Source organism: Staurois parvus, unplaced genomic scaffold (assembly GCF_062004578.1).
Source record: "Staurois parvus isolate SC_StPar_1 unplaced genomic scaffold, SC_StPar_1.0 ptg000021l, whole genome shotgun sequence".
NCBI lineage: Eukaryota > Metazoa > Chordata > Amphibia > Anura > Ranidae > Staurois > Staurois parvus.
In genome coordinates, this window is record NW_028317817.1 from 8,194,692 (window position 1) to 8,217,474 (window position 22,783).

The window sequence follows — 22,783 nt, forward strand, 5'->3', positions numbered from 1 at the left end:
AACAGTTAATCAAGCCACTCCACTCAGTTACTCCGCCCACTCCAGTTGTAGACTACTGGTGGAGGCAAGAACACTTCACACAATTTCCCCAGAAATTGTAGATTATCTAGTTTAATAATTATTATAGACCTTGAGGCAATTTTGAAAGTTTTGAAGTTTAAGAGAATTGTAGTCCACCTAGTCTCCGTCTTTTTTTCTTACATTATATGGTACTATCGTATGGGATACATGTTGTTTTTGATTCATTAAATATTTACTTATATTTATTCTAATTATAATTTTTGTTTATTTTTTTTTCTCTCTCCCCACCATGGACCTCAAGTTTTGGGTGATAATGGTGGGGAGACTGGAACTGGAGGATGAGACATCACCTGGGGACAAGACAAAGGAAATAGAACAATTTAAACTTGTATTTAGGCTGAAAGAGCTTTATGAAAGAAAATCCAGGGTTTGGTGGAATATTTCTTATTTTAAGAAATGTTTAAAGGAACAGGTCTATCCGAGAGGACTAAGAGTACAGATATTCCTTAAAATCAGAGAAATTACAGCAGATTTTAAGTGGGAGGATAATCTCCAGCAATGCTCCCACAACATGGTGCGATTACTGCAAGATTTCTATGAACAACAAATGACTGATATTGATAGAGATCTTAAGGGGATACTGGACTCTTTAAGGCCTTTCCAAAAAAACTCAGCATTTATTGAAAAAGAAAATATATATGCATGTCAGTGGAAAAATTAAATAAGGATATTGTAAAATCTAAACATGAAAAACTGGATAGAAGTAGACAGGCATATGCCACTGATAATGCTTACAGACGGAACAAGATACAACATCATGATAGTCCCCAAGTCCAAGCACGGGACTACACAACACAGGAGTTTATCTGAACCAAAAACAGGATACTCTGAAGGAAGACCTCCTTTTCCCCATAGTGGGAAAGGATTTAGAGATGGTAGAGCACGGGGATGAGAAGATTCTGTTAAAAGGAAAATTGTAGAGTTGGAGGACAACGAAACCGGTGGTTTCAATACAGGGGGCGGTTCAGAGATGAGATATCTAAAACATTTGCCACAATCAAAAAACAAAGGAGGCCCAAAAGGCGCAGAAGGGGGAGGACCATTAGTTATAGGACGTCAGGGAGTTTTGGAACAAACTTCGACCATCAGTCAACTGGTCATCAATACGCTGGGAACGGTAATGCAAACACCTCCACAAAGGGCTATCACTCAAACAATGTTTACACCTCTCCCCAAAAACTATGGGATAGATCAATACATGATACCACCAGAGAACAAGAAAGTCTAAGAGTTGTCAACCTAAGGTGAAAGTCTCTGAAGCCCAGCTCTCCCTCCTCCGCAGGGGACTCGCCTTTTGTCCCACCTTGAGAGGCAATATATTCTATGTGGTCAAGGATATTTATTTATTTGCTCATAGATTAGTTTTATGTGTTCTACATGAACACAAATCTCAGACTTTCCCCCTGGGTCCCCTAGGGGATTGGACGCACCTGAGTCGATGTGAATATAGAGCTCTACTGGATTTGGTGAGCCTATGGGAGAAGGGACAAACTGCTAACCAGGAAGATTCCAGTTGATGAGGAATGTTCCAAAATTATGTTGAATTTAGCATTGGAGGCAAGCGGAGAAGTACTCGATGAACAGGAACAACAAACTAACACTGTAACTTTAAAGAATACTAATCTTTTTAAAAGATCTGGTGCTTTTCCCCCTTTGTCTGCTGTCCCTGGAGTCTCTTGCTTTGTCAAAGCGGTTACAAAGGAATTGAGAAGTTTAAGATGGAGAGGCGTTTCTAATGACAACTTGACCACTATGGGATGCAATGATTTGCAGGAACTGTGTTTAAACTCCGATTTGGTGATAAAAACAACAGACAAGGGGGGGGGAACATCGTAATCATGGATAGGACCAAATATATGGAAATGTGCAAATGTATTCTTAAAAACAAACATCAGTATACCCCTATTCCTGGTATAAAACTAGAAAGAGAGAAGGCTCGTTTATTTGCCATTATAGATCAGGCCTATCATGAACATATTATTGATATGGAAATAGTGGAGTTTCTGAAGGTTATGTATCCTCGAATTCCAGTGTTTTATGCCCTCCCAAAAATTCACAACTCAATTGAAGACCCTCCAGGCTGCCCTTTAATCTCAGGGATGGGATTCTTGACTGAGAAATGTAGTGAATACATAGATAAAACCCTCAAGCCTTTTACAATAAATCAGTTTTCCTACGTTAGGGATACTCTGCACCTTTTGACACTCTTACATGATTTGACCATTGTTGACTTGTTGGAATTTCTGTTGACCCATAATAAATTCCAATTTGGTCACAAAACATCATGCCAGGCCCAAGATACAGCCATGGGTACTAAATGTGCCCCAGCATATGCCAACCTATATCTGAGAGATTGTGAATCCTGGCTATTTGGTGGGGGGGAGCTTCATCGGTGTGCCTGTCCAGGATTTTATCCTGGCACAGGTACATCAACGACGTTCTCATCCTTTTGTCTGGGACAGTGGAACAGTCCCACATGGAAGAAACATATATTTTAAATACATTTTAAAAATATTCTTCCCAAATATGTTGACATATATTTGAAATACTACAATTTTGGCCGTATTCAATATATTTCAAAATATATATATATATATATAAAATATATATATATATATATATATACTGTATGTTGAAATGCGTTTTTTACATATTACAAAATATATGAAAAATATTTTTAAAAATATATATTTTTTAAATGTATTCTTCAGATTTTTTTAACATATAAAAAAATCATTTTAACATATATTTTTACATATATTTGTAAATGCATTGCAAAAATGTATTTTTATAGACATACAGTATATTAGAAAATTTATTTTTAAAATTATTTTTCATATATTTTGTAATATATAAAAAAAGCATTTCAACATACATTATATATATATATGTGTATATATTGAAATATATTTTCAAATATATTGAATAATAATAATAATAAACATCAGGAGGTAATTAGGTTGAACATACAATGTACCGAATTATCAGAAAATATAAAAAATATTTTTGCCAAACATTGGCATATACTAAGTGAAGATTCCTCGGTTGGTAAGTATGAAAGGATTATTTTAACCTGATTTATAGGAAGGCCAAGTCTTTAGCAGATCTGTTGGTTCATAGTGATATCAATTGGTCCCCTCCCAAACTGCGCAAACAACCTGGGATGCATAGATATGGAAACTGTGACATCTGCCCCTTTATGGTTGAGGGGGACAGCTTGGCCTTGCCGACGGTAAGAACCCTCAGGTGCAGACAGAGAGCGAATTGTAGCACATATGGAATTGTATATGTCTTCCTCTGTGCCTGTGGGTCCTTCTACATCAGAAAGACCATCCGTACAATTCGAAAGAGATTCCAGGATCACTGTATGAGATCTCCACTTATCATCTTAAGTTCCAGTTGGCAAGACATGTTTGTCTGGAACATAATAGCTATCCTAAATTTCTTAAATGCTGGGTCTTGGAAGTTGTCTCCCATGACATGGGGGGGGGGGGGCTTTGATAGACTGGTGCTTCAACGCAAAGCAAGGTGGATATTGGAGCTGGAGGCTACCAAATTCCCTGGCCTTAATGAAAGCCTAAGCTTTGTCCCATTTTTAACAACTTGACTTCTCTATATCCTCCTTCTCCTATTTTCCAATGTTTTTGTTGTTGTTGTTTTCATACAATATGTGAGTTGCCCATGGCTTAGTATAGAGGGGTTTCTTTTTTTTTTGTATATAGATCAGATTATAATAAGTGTAATGTAAGGTTGGTAGTCTTTGGCACATCCTATCAACTATCCTTGTTGTTTATGTACTGATTTAAATTTTTTGTTGGTTTGCCGTGGATTCGGCCCCAATACCTGATACTTATTTTCATGATTAAACAGGCCGTTCACGGCAAATGCTTTATATGTTTTCCATTAACCTAATTTATTTATGTGGGTATTGTAGCGGCCACTAGATGGCACTTAAGAGGCCTTTTGCCATTATAGTTTATTGTTTCCATTTGTAGATGATGCCCGTTATACCGTACATGCATGTGACGCCACTACGCACATTACGTTGTGATGTCATGACAAACTGCGCATGCGCTTTTGATACGAAGTGACCATTTTAGAGGCCCAGTCCATTTGGCATGCCAAACAATTTTAAGCCTACCTCTGAGGCAGCCGGATGTACCAGCGAAACTGGTTAGGAGAGCTATTTCCACACTCCTGAGTCTCCCACTTAAATCTGCCTTGTTGCCTACAGCATGATAGGTATTATCAATTCCACCTTGACCTTGTTTCAATGCATTGAACGTTTCTATCTTTGAAGAACTTCTCGACTATTACATATCTATAGATTGTCCTTTTACTTCTATGGAAATGCTACTTGGTTGATGCTTGGGCCAGACTCTCCATATCTATGTATAATGATGTATGAGGCAGGTCATTATTTTCCGCACTAACCCTTCCCTGGATGGCACCTTCTATTACTAAGCAATATAGGGAGGTGAAGATCTATATATGTTTAATATGTTCAATCCATTTCCTCCTCTGGACTACATCAAGTCTGGCAACCTGTTTGGGATCATCTAATGGTTGCCCGCAATGAGCTATTCATCTGGCCACAATCTCAGTGTAAGAGGGAGGTCACTGCAAATCACATTGTGTACAAGATATCCTCCTCTGGACTACACATTACTATTTATATGGGGTTCTAACCAACTTTAACCAACTATATCTTTTTCTGAATGGCACAAATTTATGATATAGGAAATATCCTTTTTGAAGAGGAATCTAAGACATTTCATATTTTAGTCCAATATGCTGAGCATTTATGGTCAAGTCAAGAAATCTTTATGCTATATGTATAATTAGATGACATTCATTGGTACCCTCTAGGGGGAACAAATGAGGCCTATGGAGTGTGGTTTGTTGTTTTTAATGTATGTCTTTGTTTAATTAAAGGAGTTGTTCATGTACTTTGACTACCAGCCTCTTGATTTAAAATATTTACCCATAGTACACAAAAACCCCAGAAATCTTGGTTGAGTCTATAACTAATCTCCTTTTTGTTTGCTTTCATATTTGAATTTTGGATTAGGGACTCCCAGATTACTAATTATTATAGACTTTGAAGCAATTTTGAAAGTTTTGAATAATAATCTGAACTTCCACTTTAAGGACTGCTAAGAAAAGGCAAAAATATTGGATTTCCTGGCCCTTATAGATCTATATCTCTTATAAATGTGTATTATCAGGGCCCTAACAGGGAGGAAGTAGAAACTAATGAATGAACAATCATTCATTATAATTGGATAGCAGACAACAGCAGAATCAAAGTGAAGGGTTTTGATTGTGGAATTGTTTTTAACCCTTCCCTTCCTCCCTTTATTGTACATCTAATCCCCATCCTGTCTCTGACCTGTATATTAATGCCTTCCGGCACATTAATCCTCTTATCCTTTCTCCCATTTTATGGGACCTGTATATTACCCCTTGACCTCTTCCTCCCTCTGTGTATGACCTGTTGTCAGGACTTAGATTACCTGCTGGTTGCCCTGTGGTTACCATAGCTGAAGGACGAAGTTCTGGTGGCCACCAGCAGGTCAGCCAGCTGGTCCCAGTAATTAGGCTTCGCCTCATGCTGGCTGCTGGGAAGGTATATAATCCCTCCCTTCATTTTTATTGGTGCCTCAGTGTTCTGCCTGTGAGCTGTTTACCTGCCTTATCCTGTATTCTGTGCCTTGTACTCTGTACCTTGTATCCAGTACCTTGTATCCTGTTAATGCAACTCTGCTTCCTTTGTTCCCAGTCCTGACCATGCCCTCTTTATGTAAGCTTCCCTCCATTAGTCTATAGTGTATGATAGTTAGATTGTTGGTTTTGTTTTTCTTCATTTGCTTCTGCTATGTTTATTTTTCACTTTTGTCTTGTTTATGGTTTGTTGGTGTTGGGTGGGTTTTGTGTGCATTAGGCCTCGGTTCACACTTTTGCGGTTAGTAGCTTCAATCAGCCACACACAAAACAGTACGTCGCTCACAATGGGAATTGCACTCCCACTGGAGAACTCACTGTAGTGTAGTGTTCTGGAAAGGTGCAGGGACCTTTTTCCTGCATTTTGCAAGTCACGTCTATTCAAATGAATTGGCTGCCATGCTGTGTCCCTCAAAACCGCACTAGTGTGAACTGAGCGCAATAAACTTTAATCATACTCAATCTGATTCCATCCTCTTTAAGTGTAGCACACTGATCTGGTCATTCCTGCTACCGCTGGATACCAGCATGCAGTATGCCTTACACCTGTACATTAGTGATGTGCTGTATCAAGTGCACCATTAGCATGCCCCATGCTTTAAATACCTCAATACCAGCACTTTTTTTAATTTCCAAAAAATAATTACAAGAAATGAGATCACCTTAGGGTGTCTCCTTTCAAATAGGGATCATTGTGGGGGTGTTCATATTGTGCCAACTTTTTTATTTAGTATGTTTTACCACAGAGAGTAAGGAAGCAGTTTGTTTTTTAACTTTGGGTCTTTTTTCCTTTATATACTAAAAGTAAAAAAGAAGTGGCTATTGAATACCACCAAAGAAATCTGTCTCAAAATTTTGGGTTGCATGGCTAAGTTATTGTCAGTGAAAATATCACAACATTGAAAGGGCCTGTTAAGGAAGGAGTTTATACAAACTGGTACTCAAGTGGGACAATCAACAATATCAACCAACAGTTTTATGCTACGCCAATAACCATCCATCAGAAGATATCACAATAATATATGTGGATGCTGAGTAAGCTTTTGAATGTGAATTTGCATGGGCTTTTCTGGTCATCGAAACAATGGAGTTCTCTAGTTCTTTCCTTCATCTATTATGTCATATACACTATTTTGCCAAAAGTATTAGGATGTCTGCCTTTACACACACATGAACTTTAATGGCATCCTAGTCTTTGTCTGTAGGGTTCAATATTGAGTTGGCCAACAGTTTTATCAACCAACAGTTTTATGCTACGCCAATAACCATCCATCAGAAGATATCACAATAATATATGTGGATGCTGAGTAAGCTTTTGAATGTGAATTTGCATGGGCTTTTCTGGTCATCGAAACAATGGAGTTCTCTAGTTCTTTCCTTCATCTATTATGTCATATACACTATTTTGCCAAAAGTATTAGGATGTCTGCCTTTACACACACATGAACTTTAATGGCATCCTAGTCTTTGTCTGTAGGGTTCAATATTGAGTTGGCCCACCCTTTGCAGCTATAACAGCTTCAACACTTCTGGGTAGGCTTTATACAAGGTTTAGGAGTGTGTCTATGGGAATGTTTGACCATTCTTTAAGAAGCGCATTTGTGAGGTCAGACACTAATGTCGGACGAGAAGGCCTGGCTCACAGTCCCCACTCTAATTCATCCCAAAGTTGTTCTCTCGGGTTGTGGTCAGGACTCTGTGCAGGCCAGTCAAGTCCCTCCACCCTAAATGTGCTCATCCATGTCTTCCATGTCTTTATGGATCTTGCTTTGTGCACTGGTGCTCAGTCATGTTGGAACAGAAAGGAACCATCACCAAACTGTTCCCACAATGTTGGGAGCATGAAATTCTCAAAAATGTTTTGGTATGCTGACACCTTAAGAGTTTCCTTCACTGGAACTAAGGCGCCAAGCTCAACCACTGAAAAACAACCCCACACCATGATCCCCCCTCCACCAACCTTTACACTTGGCACAATGCAGTCAGGTGAGTACCGTTCTCCTGGCACACACAAAACCCAGACATGTCCAACAGATTGCCAGACAAAGAAGCATAATTCATCACTCCGGAAAACACGTCTCCATTGCTGTAGAATCCAGTGGGGGTGTGCTTTATACAACTGCATCCAATGATATGCATTGCAATTGGTGATGTAATGCTTGGATGCAGCTGCTCAGCCATGGAAAACCATTCCAAAAAGCTCTCTATGCACTATTGTGCTAATCTGAAGGCCATACAAAGTTTGGAGGTCTTTACCTATTGACTCTGCAGACAGTTGGTGACTTCTGTGCACTGTGCGCTTCAGCATGCGCTGACCCCACTCTGTCATATTACATGGCCTATCACTTTGTGGCTGAGTTGATGTTGTTCCCAGTTGCTTCCACTTTGTTATATCAACACTAGCAGTTGACCGTGGAATATTTAGTAGCAAGGAAATTTCACGGATGGACTTATTGCACAGGTGGCAACCTATCACTGTACCATGTTTGAATTCACTGAGCTCTTGACGTTGACTCCTTCTTCCACAAATGTTTGTAGAAGCACTCTGCAAGCCTAGGTGCTTGCTTTTAAACACCTGTGGCTCTGGAGATGATTGGAACACCTGAATCCAATTATTTGGAGGGGTGTCCCAATATTTCAAGAATATAGTGTATATACTGTATATGCCACACTCAGTGCAAGAATAAGTACCTCTGTACACCTGTCTACCCCCGTTAGATCACAATATGAAGCTCAATAGGGTTGCCCCCTCTTGCCTCTGCTCTTTAAGGCCATTAACTAGATACAGTATCTCAACACTGCAGACAATCTGCAGGGGTCTCAGATAGGAAATGGCAGTCTGCATTCTCCATTGTTTGCAGATGACATTTCCCTGATTACATCCTACCCCAATGTAGATCTATCTGCTATTAAATCCATTTTCAATGTGTTCGTTATTTTTCTGAACTTAAAATGAAAATGACAAAAATATAAGTACTCGCAATAATAAACAAACCTGCGAGGAATTAGCTTACTAACACACAATTCTCTAAAGCTAAAACCATATAGCTTACCTGAGTATTTCAAACTACTCACCATTATTTCAGAAAATTACAACAGCTTTCAAGAATTCCTTTATCCATGTAAACCCTCCTTATCTATTTTAAACATAAGGCTATAAACACCACTTGCCCTCCTGAGGATTTATCCCCCTTCCTGACCAGGCCGTTTTTTGCGTTAGGATACTACTTTAACTGACAATTGTGCGGCCATGCAACGCTGTACCCAAATGAAATTTATGTCCTTTTTTCCCATGAATTGAGCTTTCTTTTGGTGGTATTTGATTGCCTGTACATTTTTTACTTTTTAAAAAAAATAACAGACCAGCAATTTTGAGAAAAATACAATATTTTGACTTTTTGCTATTAAACATGCCCAGTAAAAAATTTTAAAAATCAAATTTTATCATAAATTTAGGTCAAAATGTATTCTGCTACATGTCTTGCTAAAAAAATTCGCAATACGTGTAAATTCATTAATTAAATGTGTACCCTCCTTTTTATACCCTCAAAAAGTTAATACCTTCCACCCTAGAAAGTGTAATAAAATATATATAAAACCTTTTTGTGATATAATGAATTACCAAAATAAATTAAATTAAAAAATCATAAATATATACCAAGAAATATAAAATATAAATAAAATAAAGAATACAAAAACTCCCCAAATCCAAAATGTCCAATAATAAATCCAAAAATAAGTCCAAAAATAAGTCCAAAAACAGTGTCCAAAATTCCAATCTTTTTTCTCCAAATACGAAAGTTGACCTCTATTTGATCCAAACACGTACCTCAAAAAAATAAATATAAATAATCTAGTGCAATTCAGTTAATTAAAAGAAATCCCCCCGTGCAAAATATTCTTAAAGAAGAATTTGGAGGATTACTGATCCATAATGTTTGTAGAGCTCTCATAATACTCACAGAGGGTAATAGTATTTAGTACTATTGTGTGGTGGTTGATGGTATTCACTGAGTTGCAGTGATCACAGAGTGTGTACACTTTGGATTGATGTGTTTAGATGCACTATATAAAAAAAAAAAAAAAAAAAAAAAATTAATTAAGATTGGAATAATTTAATTTTATATATATATATATATATATATATTTTTTTTTTTTTTTTTTTTTCTCCTTTCTCACAAACATATTTTCGTGTAAATTCATTGTTTTATGTGAAAGTTATAGCGTTTACAAATGGCGCATATATACTGGGATTTTTTTAAATATTATTTTTACTAGTAATTGCGGCGATCAGCAACTTATAGCGGGACTGTGGCAGGCATTCTGACACTGGTGGGAACTGATTTGGTGTCACTGACATCCCCAGTGCTAAAAGAAAGCAATGACACTGTACTAATGGCACTGGGCAGGAAGGGGTTAACATGAGGGGTGATCAAAGGGTTAACTGTGTGATGTTTTACATAGTGCTGTGTGTGTGTGCTTCACTGTAAGCACACTGCTTACAACTGCACAGCCATCCAAAGCAGTGTGCACGAGCTGACAGGGAGGAGAACTTGTTTGTTTACAAACAGTTCTCCCCGTCGGAGATACTCGGCAATCATCAGGTGCCAGCAAGTAATCACTGGCCAGGACCCGGTGATTGACAGCCACGGTCGCGAATGGTGGCATGGGTAGAGAAACCCGGAAATGCAAGATCACGTATATGTAGCAGTATATCTGCTATAGGGCGCTCAGGAAGCGGTTAACCAAGGTTTCTTTTAAAGTATTTGTCAATGTAACATTTTCCAGATCTCAGGACTTACGTATAACCTGCCCTTCATTTTATAACACAAGCATTGGATTAGTGATCTTGGCCTCTGGTTTCCACACTACACTGAAAAGTTTGTCATCAAGAGACATAAAACATACTGTAACTTAATAATTAGTGGTAGCAGGGGCGGACTGACAACTCATGGGGCCCCCAGCAATAGGGGATCATGGGGCCCCTGTGCACTTGCCCAAACTCAAAAAAGCCTATGAAAAAGGTACCAGGGGCATCTCATGGGCCCTGACCCCGGGCCCTTGGGCAGTGCCCGAGTTTCCAAATGGTCAGTCCGCCCCTGAGTGGTACTATCATTGTCTAGTGAGAAACTAGAAAATGAGCTACATCTCCCATCTCTAGAGCTACATCTGCCATGTAATGTCTCTAAGTACCTACCCTTTATAGGCAATCCTATGCCCCCCTAAGCATAGTAGTATGCTGACTATCTAAAATGGAAAAAAAGTGGTGCAGTGAATTGAATACACCTTTTTCAGGAGTATATTTGCAAACCCCCTTAGTTTTCATAACCTCTGCAATAAAAACAGCGGCATATTTACTGCGAGGCAAACAAGGAGTTTGCCTAGGATGGCAAATTTCAGGGGGGCGGCACCCTACCCCAGAAGAAGTGGCAGGGACCTGGTGAAGCGGTTAAGCACTGCTGGAGGGTGCATTGATGGCCAACTGCTTTTTATGCAGGTTAGTGGCTGTTATCGGGTGTTACGGGGGGGATGGCGGTAATCCGATGTTTGCTGGTGGTGGCGGCAGGGGTAGAGTGCTGGTCCCAATCGGTGTCAGTGATGGAGTTTTGCTCTGATGGCTTTCATCTACCAGGACATGGAGCGGCTGATCGGCCTCTATGAGGGGCAGGCAGTGAAGGAGTCGGTGCTGCTGGTGGTGACCGTGCTGGAGAGCCAGGCTTGTATGGAGAGACACGAGCAGTTCTTCACACAGTATGAGCAGGAGAAGGAACTGAGGAAGCATGCCCAGGAGGACCGATCTATAATGCACCTCCCCCACTACTTAATGGTTAAGTAGTGTGTGGGGGGGGCGAGGTGTAAATCGTAACCCCTGACCTACAGTACAGCTCCCCCAACTACATGCAGATCCATATTACACCTCTCCCACCTCAATCTACAGTACACCTCCCCCAGTACCTAGCTACAGTACACCTCCCCTATATCACCCAATACGAGCAGTACACCTATAATACACCCCCACATACCAATCTACAATACACATCCCCCAGTACCAACTACAGTATACCTCCTGATCTACAGTACACCCCCAACCTACCAATCTACAGTACACCTCCCTACCTACAATACATGTTCTGATCTACAATACACCTCCCCACCTAACAATCGACAGTGCACATCCCCCACTACATGCCTACAATACACCACCAAATCTACAGTACATCCCCACCTTCCCATCTATAATACGCCTCCCGATGTACAATACACCTCCCAGGCATATTTACTGCAAGGCAAATGCTTTGTTTGCCTCACTATAAATACACCATTGGGGAGGTGTATTGTACAATGGGAGGCATATTATAGGCATCTGCCTTGGGCGGAGCTGCCCCCCCGGAGGAAGTGGCATGAATGAGGACCTGGTGAGGAGGCTACACACTGCTGGAAGGTGCAGGGAGAGTCAGCTGCTTCTTGTGCAGGCTAGTTCTTTTAATCAGGTGTTGGCAGCAGTGGTGGAGGGTGGTGGCGGGTGATCAGGTGTTGGTGGGGGGGGGGGTGGCGTGGGGGGGAACCCATTCTTGTGTTGCCTAGGGCAACACAAGAACTGAATACACCACTGAATAAAAATAGGGTTTTTGGGCATCACTTACAGTTTTTGCACATCTTGAGTTACTGGAAATTGTTACGTACAGATACAGAGAAAGCTTTTAATCCAAATCCTTTAGATAACATAATTAGCTCAAGGAATTCATCTATCTACGTCTTATATAAGTTTTTGAACCACTACTTCAAGACTCCTTGAGAAAGAACAAACATATTGTTTTGGCAAAAAGACTTTCTGCCGATGACCGAATAAGTAAGTTATTTTAGGATACTTGACTGCTACACAATTAATGATCATTAGGAGAAAAAAACAATTCAAAACCTTACAATGAGCATACCTGAGCTTTCACCCAAAAATGTGCAACTTAACAAGCACTCCTGCTGGTAAAATACCCCAAATAACTAAAGGCTATGCTAACTTGTTGTTTATGGTAGTGTAGGTACTGTATATAAAATGCTTTTGGAGGTAAGCCACCAAATATATAATGGAAATTACAGGTTCAGTTTTGATCCTTGACCCACTACTGCTCATTTTCTAATAGGCTAGGTTATACAAATATATATGTATATTGTTTGTTTTTTACCATAAAAAACTAAATGCAAAATCCCGTAAACAGAATCCCATAAACAGACTCATATATTAAAAAACCAAGACATGGAGGACATTACTGAAAAATCTTTTAATAGGACCTAGATAGAAAAAACAAATAATGCATATAAAAACTTGCCATACTATGGAAAAGCTGAGATATCTTTGGGGCTTTGAGGCTGACATAAATATATAGCAATTTTAACAGCTCACAGCTGTACTATTTATTGTATAGGTTGCTTGAACTTATTATTTTTCTTCTTTCTTTGTTATTTTTTTCCCTTTATTTTCTCTACATCTGATATATTCAACCTTCAAACCTGAAAAAAAACTTTTCACACTGTTGCAATATGTCATGAAGGCCCATACACCTGGTGTCCTAATTTTAAGTTTCTTATTTATAGTGAATATTTTTCTATGTTTTCATGAAAATTGAATAAAATGTTAAAAAAAAGAGAGAAGTATAATCTTGCCGAATTTCCTAAATTCATCTAATTATGTGCAGGCAAAGTTTCTATTGTTTTAGATACCTAATGATTGAATACATATCTGCGAGGTTATTTAAGAGTGGACTGATTTATTAAATTAATTTGTACTTGACTAGAAAAGAGCACTGTTCTTCTGTCAAAAGATAATTGTAATAAACAATGAAAATATTCAAGTGATGCCCATCAGTAGAGGAGAACTTGGGCATCTTCAGATCTCAACTCTATCCGAACATCAAAATAGTGCCTTTTTTTACTAAAAACAGCTGTGGGCCAGGTCATTGGGTAAATATGGCTATGTGTTCTTCTTTTACATAAACAGGAGAAGATTAAAGAACTAAAGACCTGATGTAAGAGGGAAGGATTTGGGTTTCCAGAGCACTGGGCTGAGTTTTCATTGGGGTGCCACCTATATGCTAGAGATGGTTTGCACCTAAATGAAAGGGGGTCTGCTGTGCTGGGGGAGAGGTGTATGGGGAGGCTGGAGGAGTATTTAAACTAGGATTGAAGGGGGAGGGAGAATTAGATTATAATAGGGTAGACAGCTCAGAGAGGGGTCAGTCCTTATAGGTGGGTGGAATGGGGAAAGATGGGGGGAGGGCTATGGCTGATTATAAGAAGATTCCTATGTTACAAACAACCATTGGAATTGGTACCATCTGTATGAAAATAAAATATATGCAAAATACATGTGCACAAGGTGTCAATTAATGAAAGTGTTTGTTCACCAATGCCAGAAGTCTGCCAAGTAAAATAGGTGAGTTGAAACCTTTGGTGCATGAACAGAACAATGATTTAATTGGTATTGCTGAATCTTGTCTTCATTCTTCACATGACTGTACCATTAATATTCCTGGCTATATTCTCTTTCGGAGATACAGGGTAAATAGGAAAGGTGGTGTTGTCTGTTTCCATGTAAGAAATGATCTCAGAGCGAGTGTGAAAGAAGACCTAGTTGATAAAGAGTGTGATGAGGCCGAAGCATTATGGGTGGAACTGAACATGGGGGTGCGTACTACAAAGGCAATCATTGGAGTTTGTTATAGGCCTCCCAGTCTTAATGAGGTGTAGACTCAGCTCCTTGCACAGATAAAAAGGGCTGCAAGGGCTGGGACAGTGATAATAATGGGGGACTTTAACGACCCGGAAATTGACTGGAGTAATGGTACTGCAGGAACAGTTAAAGGGAAAATATGTATAAACCTACTACAGGGCAATTTTATGGTACAGTTCATAGAGGCCCCAACTAGGAATGATGCTCTGCTGGACCTGGTAATCTCAAATAATGCAGAGCTTATTACGAATGTTCATATAAAAGAACATCTGGGTAACAGTGACCATAACATGATTTAATTTATTGTTAGCTGTAAACATCAAGCACATACGGTATAAATAAAAACGCTCAACTTTAAGAGATTTAATTTTCCAAGACTGAGAGCTGCTGTCCAAGACTTAGACTGGGAGGGAATATTGGCATCGATGAACACAACACAGAAATGGGAGTTCTTCAAAAAGACTGTATGTGAACACATTGCAAAATATATTCCCTTGGGCAACAAGTTTAAAAGGCTAAAGATCAAACCTACGTGGCTTACGGCCAAAGTTAAAAAAGGCTATATGTAATAAGAAAAGAGATTTTATTACATATAAAAATGAAGGAATGCTAACATCAGTTAAACATTACAAAGAATATAACAGAATATGTGAAAAGGAAATAAAGGCAGCAAAAATTAAAAACAAAAGACAGATTGCAAAAAATAGCAGGACAAACCCCAAAAAAGTCTTCAAATGTATTAATAGTAAAAAGGTCAGGTCCAAAGCATGTAGGCCCTTTACAAAATAATCTAGAGTGGGTGACTGGGGACAAAGAAGGCGAATGTATTAAATACCTATTTCATCTCTGTGTATACAAAGGAGCATGGGCGAGCTCTTGTCCAAAATGGGCATAGTACTGACACAGCTCCAGGTGATCCACAATGGCTCACAATTGATATGATACAAAAATATTTAGACAGTATAAAGGTGAATAAAGCACCTGGACCGGATGGCATACACCCATCCTTAAAGAATTGACCTCTGTCATTTCAAAGCCATTGTTTCTCATTTTTAGGGACTCTTTAATGACTTGCATAGTGCTGCTGGATTGGCGTAAGTCCAATGTGGTGCCTATATTTAAAAAGGTGTCAAAATCTTTACCAAGTAATTACAGACCTGTTAGTTTAACATCTATAGTTGGGAAGATACTGGAGAGTTTAATAAAAGACCACATAGATGAGTTCTTGCTGAAAAAAAATATTTTAAGCAACAGACAGCATGGATTCATGAAAGACAGAAGTTGTCAAACAAATCTGAAGTTGTCAACAAACCTTGGTCAGAGGGGTGGCAGTGGACATGGTATACTTGGAGTTTGCAAGAGCGCTTGACACAGTTCCCCACACATGGCTAATGTGTAAGGTAAAGTCTACAGGCTTGGAAAAATCCATATGTAAATGGATAGAAAATTTGCTAAAAGATGGTATTCAGAAAGTAGTAGTTAATGATTCATACTCTGAATGGTCTAGTTGGTTGTTAGTGCAATGAAGAATAATTGGGGAAAGCGCCTATGGAATCAATATCACATAAAAATAAATGTGCATATATCAAAAAGATATATTAGGAAGATCTGCTAACTAGCCCCTGTAGGCAGGGTGATAAATATGAAACACAATTAAAGCAGCACTCTTCAATTTAATATATCTTTAGATATTGTAGGTGAGTGAACACAAACAATAATATAATGTGAAAAATTCATTAAAAAATGAATATAACAACAAAATCAATAAAGATCAATAGAACAATCAGTGAACAAAACCAATGAAAAAATATATATGAACCGGTGTCCAACAAAAAAAATATAATTAATTCTGTTCTTGGAGAATGTCAGATGATGGAACGCGTAGGGAGGTGATGTCACCACGTATGGATGAGCTGCCGTTGTCTGCTTAGACTGGAGAAATACCTGTCATAGTGATTGTATATACCTGTAATGCTAGTGTCTGCTCTAACACTGATCTATGTGAGTGGTTTTAAATATATTTTGCATTCATTAAAGCCTGGATGGTTTTACACTATGTTGATTCCTTTTTTTCTTTCTCCATGCCCCATTCTGGTTATTTGAGGAATAAGTGCTATTTGAAGGAGTTTCTGAGTATTTGAGGAGCAAATGCTATTTGAAAGTATCTTTGAGGAGCCAATTACTATTTCAAGGATTTCTCATCAGCTGGTGTGTGTTGCTGCAGATCATTGTTCCCAGAGCACAAGCGAGTATAGCTGGTTGTTATCTTACCAGCATGGAGCTCTGGTGAGTGAATCCAATTCATTTGGTGTTGGATTTTTCGCGTTATAGTTTAACATTATATGAGAAGTTAAGAAGATATATTGGTTCACAAACGAATTTATTATTTATTTTTTGGACTTTTTTTTATAATTTTTATAATGTTTGGCACATGCTTTTACTATTAATTATTTTTTTTGTTGGACACTGATTCATGTATATTTTTTCTTTGATTTTGTTCACTGGTTGTTCTTTTGATCTTTATTGATTTTGTTGCTATATTCAATTTTTATATGAATTTTTCACATTATATTATTGTTTGTGTTATCTCACCTACAATATCTAAAGATGTATTAAATTGAAGAGAGCTGCTTTAATTGTGTTTCATAGGGTTGTTAGTGGTGTACCCCAAGGTTCAGTGTTGAAACCCTTACTTTTTAATATATTTAGTAGTAATATAGGGTCTGGGATTAAAAATACTATTTCAGTCTTTGCAGATGACACCAAGCAGTGCAGTGGAATAACATCCTTACAGGATGTCTCCAACTTACAAGCCAACCTCAATGCACTGTTTAATTGGGCAACTACTATGTGGCCAATGAGGTTTAATGTTGATAAATGTAAAGTTATGCACTTGGGGGCCAAGAATATGCATGCATCATACATACTGGGGGGGTACAACTGGGGGAATCAATGGTGGAGAAGGATCTGGGGGGTTCTGGTAGATCACAAGCTTAATAATGGCATGCAATGCCAAGCTGTTGTTTCTAAAGCGAGCAAAATCTTCTCTTGTATTAAAAGAGGTATAGACTCCAGAGAGAGAGATATCATATTACCCCTGTACAAATCATTAGTAACACCTCATCTGGAATATGCAGTTCAGTTTTGGGCACCAATTCACAAAAAGAACATTGGGGAACTGGAGAAAGTACAGAGAAGGGCAATCGAACTGATAAGAGGCATGGAGGAGCTCAGCTATGAGGAAAGATTAGAGGAACTGAATTTATTCTCTCTTGAGAAGAGGAGATTAAGGGGGGATATGATCAACATGTATAAATACATCAGTGGTTCATATAGGGAACTCGGTGTAGAGTTATTCACCTTGCAGTCATCACAGAGGACAAGGGGGAACTCTTTACATCTGGAGGAAAAGAAATGTAATCTCCAAATATGGAAAGGTTTTTTCACAGTAAGAGCTGTGAAAATGTGGAATAGACTCTCTCAAGAGTTAGTTCTGGCCAGCTCAGTGGATTGCTTTAAAAAGGCCTGGATTCTTTCTTGGATACACAGAATATAACTGGATACTAATATTTATAGGTAAATTTGATCCAGGGAATGACCGATTACCTCTCTGGGGATCAGGAAGGATTTTTTTTCCCCTGCAGGAGCAAATTGAATCATGCTTTGCTGGGGGGGTTTGCCTACTCCTGGATCAACTGTGGGTGTAGGATTTTAGGTTTTTTTTTTTTTTTAATAGCTGAACTGGATAGACTTTTGTTTTTTTTTCAGCCAGACTAACTATGTAACTATGTGTTGTGGGGCAGGGAATTACCCGGTCCCCAGCTGATTGGGGTAAAAAAAGCATAATTTGCATGTTCGGATAGAGATTAATTTGGAGGATGCCTGAGATATTATGTAATGTAGGACGAGCTTATGTAAAATGATTTGCTTCATCTCTGTGTATCACCTGAGACCAGTCACGTCACTCAGTATATGTAAAGGTCTACAATCACTTTAAGTTGCACTTCAAGTTTTGCAGTCAAATATGTCAAAACCCCACTATGTGTTTATATGCCTCTTTCTAACAGCATGCCTAAAAACATATTTTAAAAAAGGTTTGTCAGGAGGAGGATTCATGGTTGACTGCAAGCATTTCCGAACAATTCCACAGTGAATCTGTCCCCACACAAACTTGGGACACACTGAGCTATCCCACATACAGTGCAGGTATCCCAGATTCTAATGCTTTAACCCTTTGTTAGGGGCACACAGTGTTCAAATCCAATTTTAACCAATAATAAAGATCTGCCAGCACGGTACCAACAGAGTTAATAATTAATTACTAATCATTTAAAATAGTAAGCAGCAATGTTTACTTTATTAAGCTATACTATGTGAATTGGAACCAATATAATGTAGGTGTTCTCACAATTTGGCTGAAAAAGTGAAAATACACTTTAGGTCTCATCCTAACACTAATATAATCCTTTAACACAACACTGCAACTAAGCCTAATTTAACCTAAAATTCTAACCTTTATCACTTTAAGCCTGGGTTCACACTGAGGCGCTGGGGAATTTGCACTGGTTTATGGGTGATTTCTGCACAGCATTATAATCGCACCCCATTCATATGAACCACTGTGAAATCAGTTCGCAAAACGTGGTGCAATGTGCAGAATTGGATTGCAGAATCCGATTCTGGTGCAGAGTAAAAAAGGGTCCTGCACATTTTTGGTGCAGATGCTGTGTGAATTGAGCCATAGGAAGAAGGGTCACACCGGAGGATAGATGAATATAGTGTGTATTTATTGATCCATAGGACATGAATACAGGACTTATTAACGCGTTTCACATGATGTCGTGCTTAATCATTCGTTGATTCATCTATCCTACTGTGTGCGGGTGACCCTTCTTCCTATTAAATCATGTGTGGTGGCGAGCCAGAGCCTGCACCTTTTGTGGATTGGTCTGGATTGTTTGCCTGAGCGGTATACCTTTTGTTCTTCGAATTAAGCCATACAAAATGTATGGTTCAAATTGCACCGCACAGAAATCGCATGTGATTTGCACAGGAATGCGTTTCGGTTCCTGTGCGAATCACATGCGCTGTGCCGCACCGCATCAGTGTGAACCCGGGCTTAGTGAAAGTAAAGGTCACATACAGTTGTGCTCAAAAGTTTACATACCCTGGCAGAAATTGTGAAATTTTGGCATTGATATTGAAAATATGACTGATCATGCCAAAAAATGCTCTTTTATTGAAGGATGATGGTCATATGAAGCCATTTGTTATCAAATAGTTGTTTGGCTCCTTTTTAAATCATAATGATAACAGAAATCACGCAAATGGCCATGATCAAAAGTTTACATCCCCTGGAATGTTTGGCCTTGGTACAGATACACAAGGTGACACACACGGGTTAAAATGCCAATTAGAGGTTAATGTCCCACATCTGTGGCTTTTTAAATTGCAATTAATATCAGTGTATAAATAGTCAATGAGTTTCTTAGCTCTTACGTGGAAGCACTGACTGGACTAGAAACTGAGCCAGATACTGAGCCATGGGGATCAGAAAAGAACTGCGTAACAAGGTAATGGAACTTTATAAAGATGGAAAAGGACATATAAAGATGTCCAAAGCCTTGACTATGCCAATCAGTACTGTTAAATCACCTATTAAGAAGCGGAAACTTTGAGGATCTCTTGATACCAAGCCAAATTCAGGTAGACCAAGAAAGATTGCAGCCACAACTGCCAGGAGAATTGTTCGGGATACAAAGGGAAACCCATAGATAACCACAAGAAAAATACAGGCTACTCTGGAAAAAGACAGTGTGGTTGCTTTGAAGGAGCACAATATGATGACACTTGAACAAAAATGAGCTGCATGGTCGAGGTGCCAGAAAGAAGCCTTTACTGCATTAATGACACAAAAAGGCCTGGTTAGGCATGTCAAGGTGTTGTCAGGCATATTGTAACTGGGCTTTTTTGTGGCATTGGTGCAGTAAAAGCTTCTTTCTGGCACCTCGACCAAACAGCTCATTTTTGTTCAAGTATCACCGTGTTGTACTCCTTAAAAACAACCACACCATCTTTTTCCAGAGCAGCCTGTATTTCTTATGAGGTTGCCTGTGGGTTTTTCTTTGAATCCCAGACAATTCTTCTGTCAGTTATGGCTGCAATCTTTCTTGGTCTACCTGACCTTGGCTTGGTATCAAGAGATCCCCGAATTTTCCACTTCCTAATAGGTGATTTAACAGTACTGATTTGGCATATTCAAGGCTTTGGACATCTTTTTATGTCCTTTTCCATCTTTATTACCTTATTACGCAGGACTTTTGACAGTCCTTTTCTGATCCCCATGGCTCAGTATCTAGCCTAGTCAGTGCTTCCACGTAAGAGCTAACAAACTCATTGACTATTTATACACTGACACTAATTGCAATTTAAAAAGCCACAAAATGCGTGTTTAACTACCTGCCGACCGCAGATAGCCGAATGACGGCTGCACTGCGGCCGGCCAGTTCTGGGTGGACGTCATATGACGTCCTCCCAGAACGCGCTCTCCTGCGATCCTCTGGGGGGCGCGCACCCGGCGATCTCCGTGATCGCTGTGTCCTACGGACACAGCTGATCACGTGATGTGGTAAAAGGCCAATCACAGCGGCCTTTTACCACGTGATCAGCGGTGTCCAATGACACGCTGATCAGAGGAAAATGCAAGTGCCGGTTCTCGGCTGCACTTTCCTCACGCTGTCAGATCGTGAGGAAAGTACTGCCGAGAACCGGCAGTTGTCAGAGCGGGGATCGGCACCGATCATCAGGGCACTGATGATTAGTGCCCTGATGATCGGTGCCCAGCAGTGCCACCCGCAAGCTCCGCCCACCTGTGCCCAGCAGTGCGCCCACTAGCTCCGCCCACCTGTGCCCAGCAGATCACCCACCTGTGCCCAGCAGTGCACCCACCTGTGCCACTCTGCAGTGTCACACACCTGTGCCCAGAAGTGCCACCCACCTGTGCCCAGCAGTGCCACCCACCTGTGCCCACCCACCTGTGCCCACCTGTGCCCACCCACCTGTGCCCACCCACCAGTGCCACCCACCAGTGCTGCAAGTCAGTGCCACCAGTCAGTGCCCAGGGGTTGTGCCAGTCAGTGCCGCCAGTCAGTGCCCAGCAGTGATGCCGGTCAGTGCCGTCTATCAGTACCCATCATCAGTGTCACCTATCAGTGCCGCCTATCAGTGCTGCATATTAGTGCCGCCTATCCGTGACACCTCATTAGTGCTGTCTATCAGTGCCGCCTATCCGTGCCACCTCATTAGTACTGCCTATCAGTGCCCTTTAGTGCTGCCTATCAGTGCCTATCAGTGCCGCCTATCAGTGCCCATCAGTGCTGCCTCATCAACGCACATCAGTGAAGGAGAAAAATTACCTGTTTGAAAAATTTTATAATAGAAACAAAGAAACTTTTTTTTTTTTTTCAAATTTTTTGCATTTTTGTATTTATAGCGCAAAAAGTAAAGCACCCAGTGGTGATTAAATAAGACAAAAAGAAAGCTCTATTTGTGAGAAAAAAATGATCAAAATTTCATATGGGTACAATGTTGCATTACCGCGCAATTGTCAATCAAAGTGCGGCAGCGCTGAAAGCTGAAAATTGGCTTGGTAAATAAGGGGGTATAAGTGCCTGGTAGGCAAGTGGTTAAGTGAAGACTTCTAATTTTCGTCACACTTACGGAAACTATGGTCATACTTTATGTACACACCATACATTTTTGTTTTATATCATGAACATGTTAATAACAAAAACAATAGTTATCTTTAACATTTCAATATAAGCTTAGTTAACCACTTCAGGCCCGGACACTTTCACCCCCTTCCTGTCCAGGCCAGTTTTCAGCTTTCAGCGCTGTCACACTTTGAATGACAATTGCGCGGTCATACAACACTGTACCCATATGAATTGTTTAGCATTTTTTTGAGAGACATAAAACCTTATTTTGGTGGTATTTATTCACCACTGGGATTTTTATGTTTTTTGATATATAAATGAAAAATTCCAAAAATTTTGAAAAAAGAGGTTTTCTTATAAAATTTTTCAAATAATCTTTCTTCATAAATCTTGTTTAAAATGTATTCAGCTATCTTTTTAGAAAAAAAAATAACCCAAATCAGTTTATAACCAAAAATTATAATTTTTCAAAAATATTTTTTTACATTTTCACTTAATTTTTTAATATTATTATTTATGTTTGTTTTTGCTTTTTTTT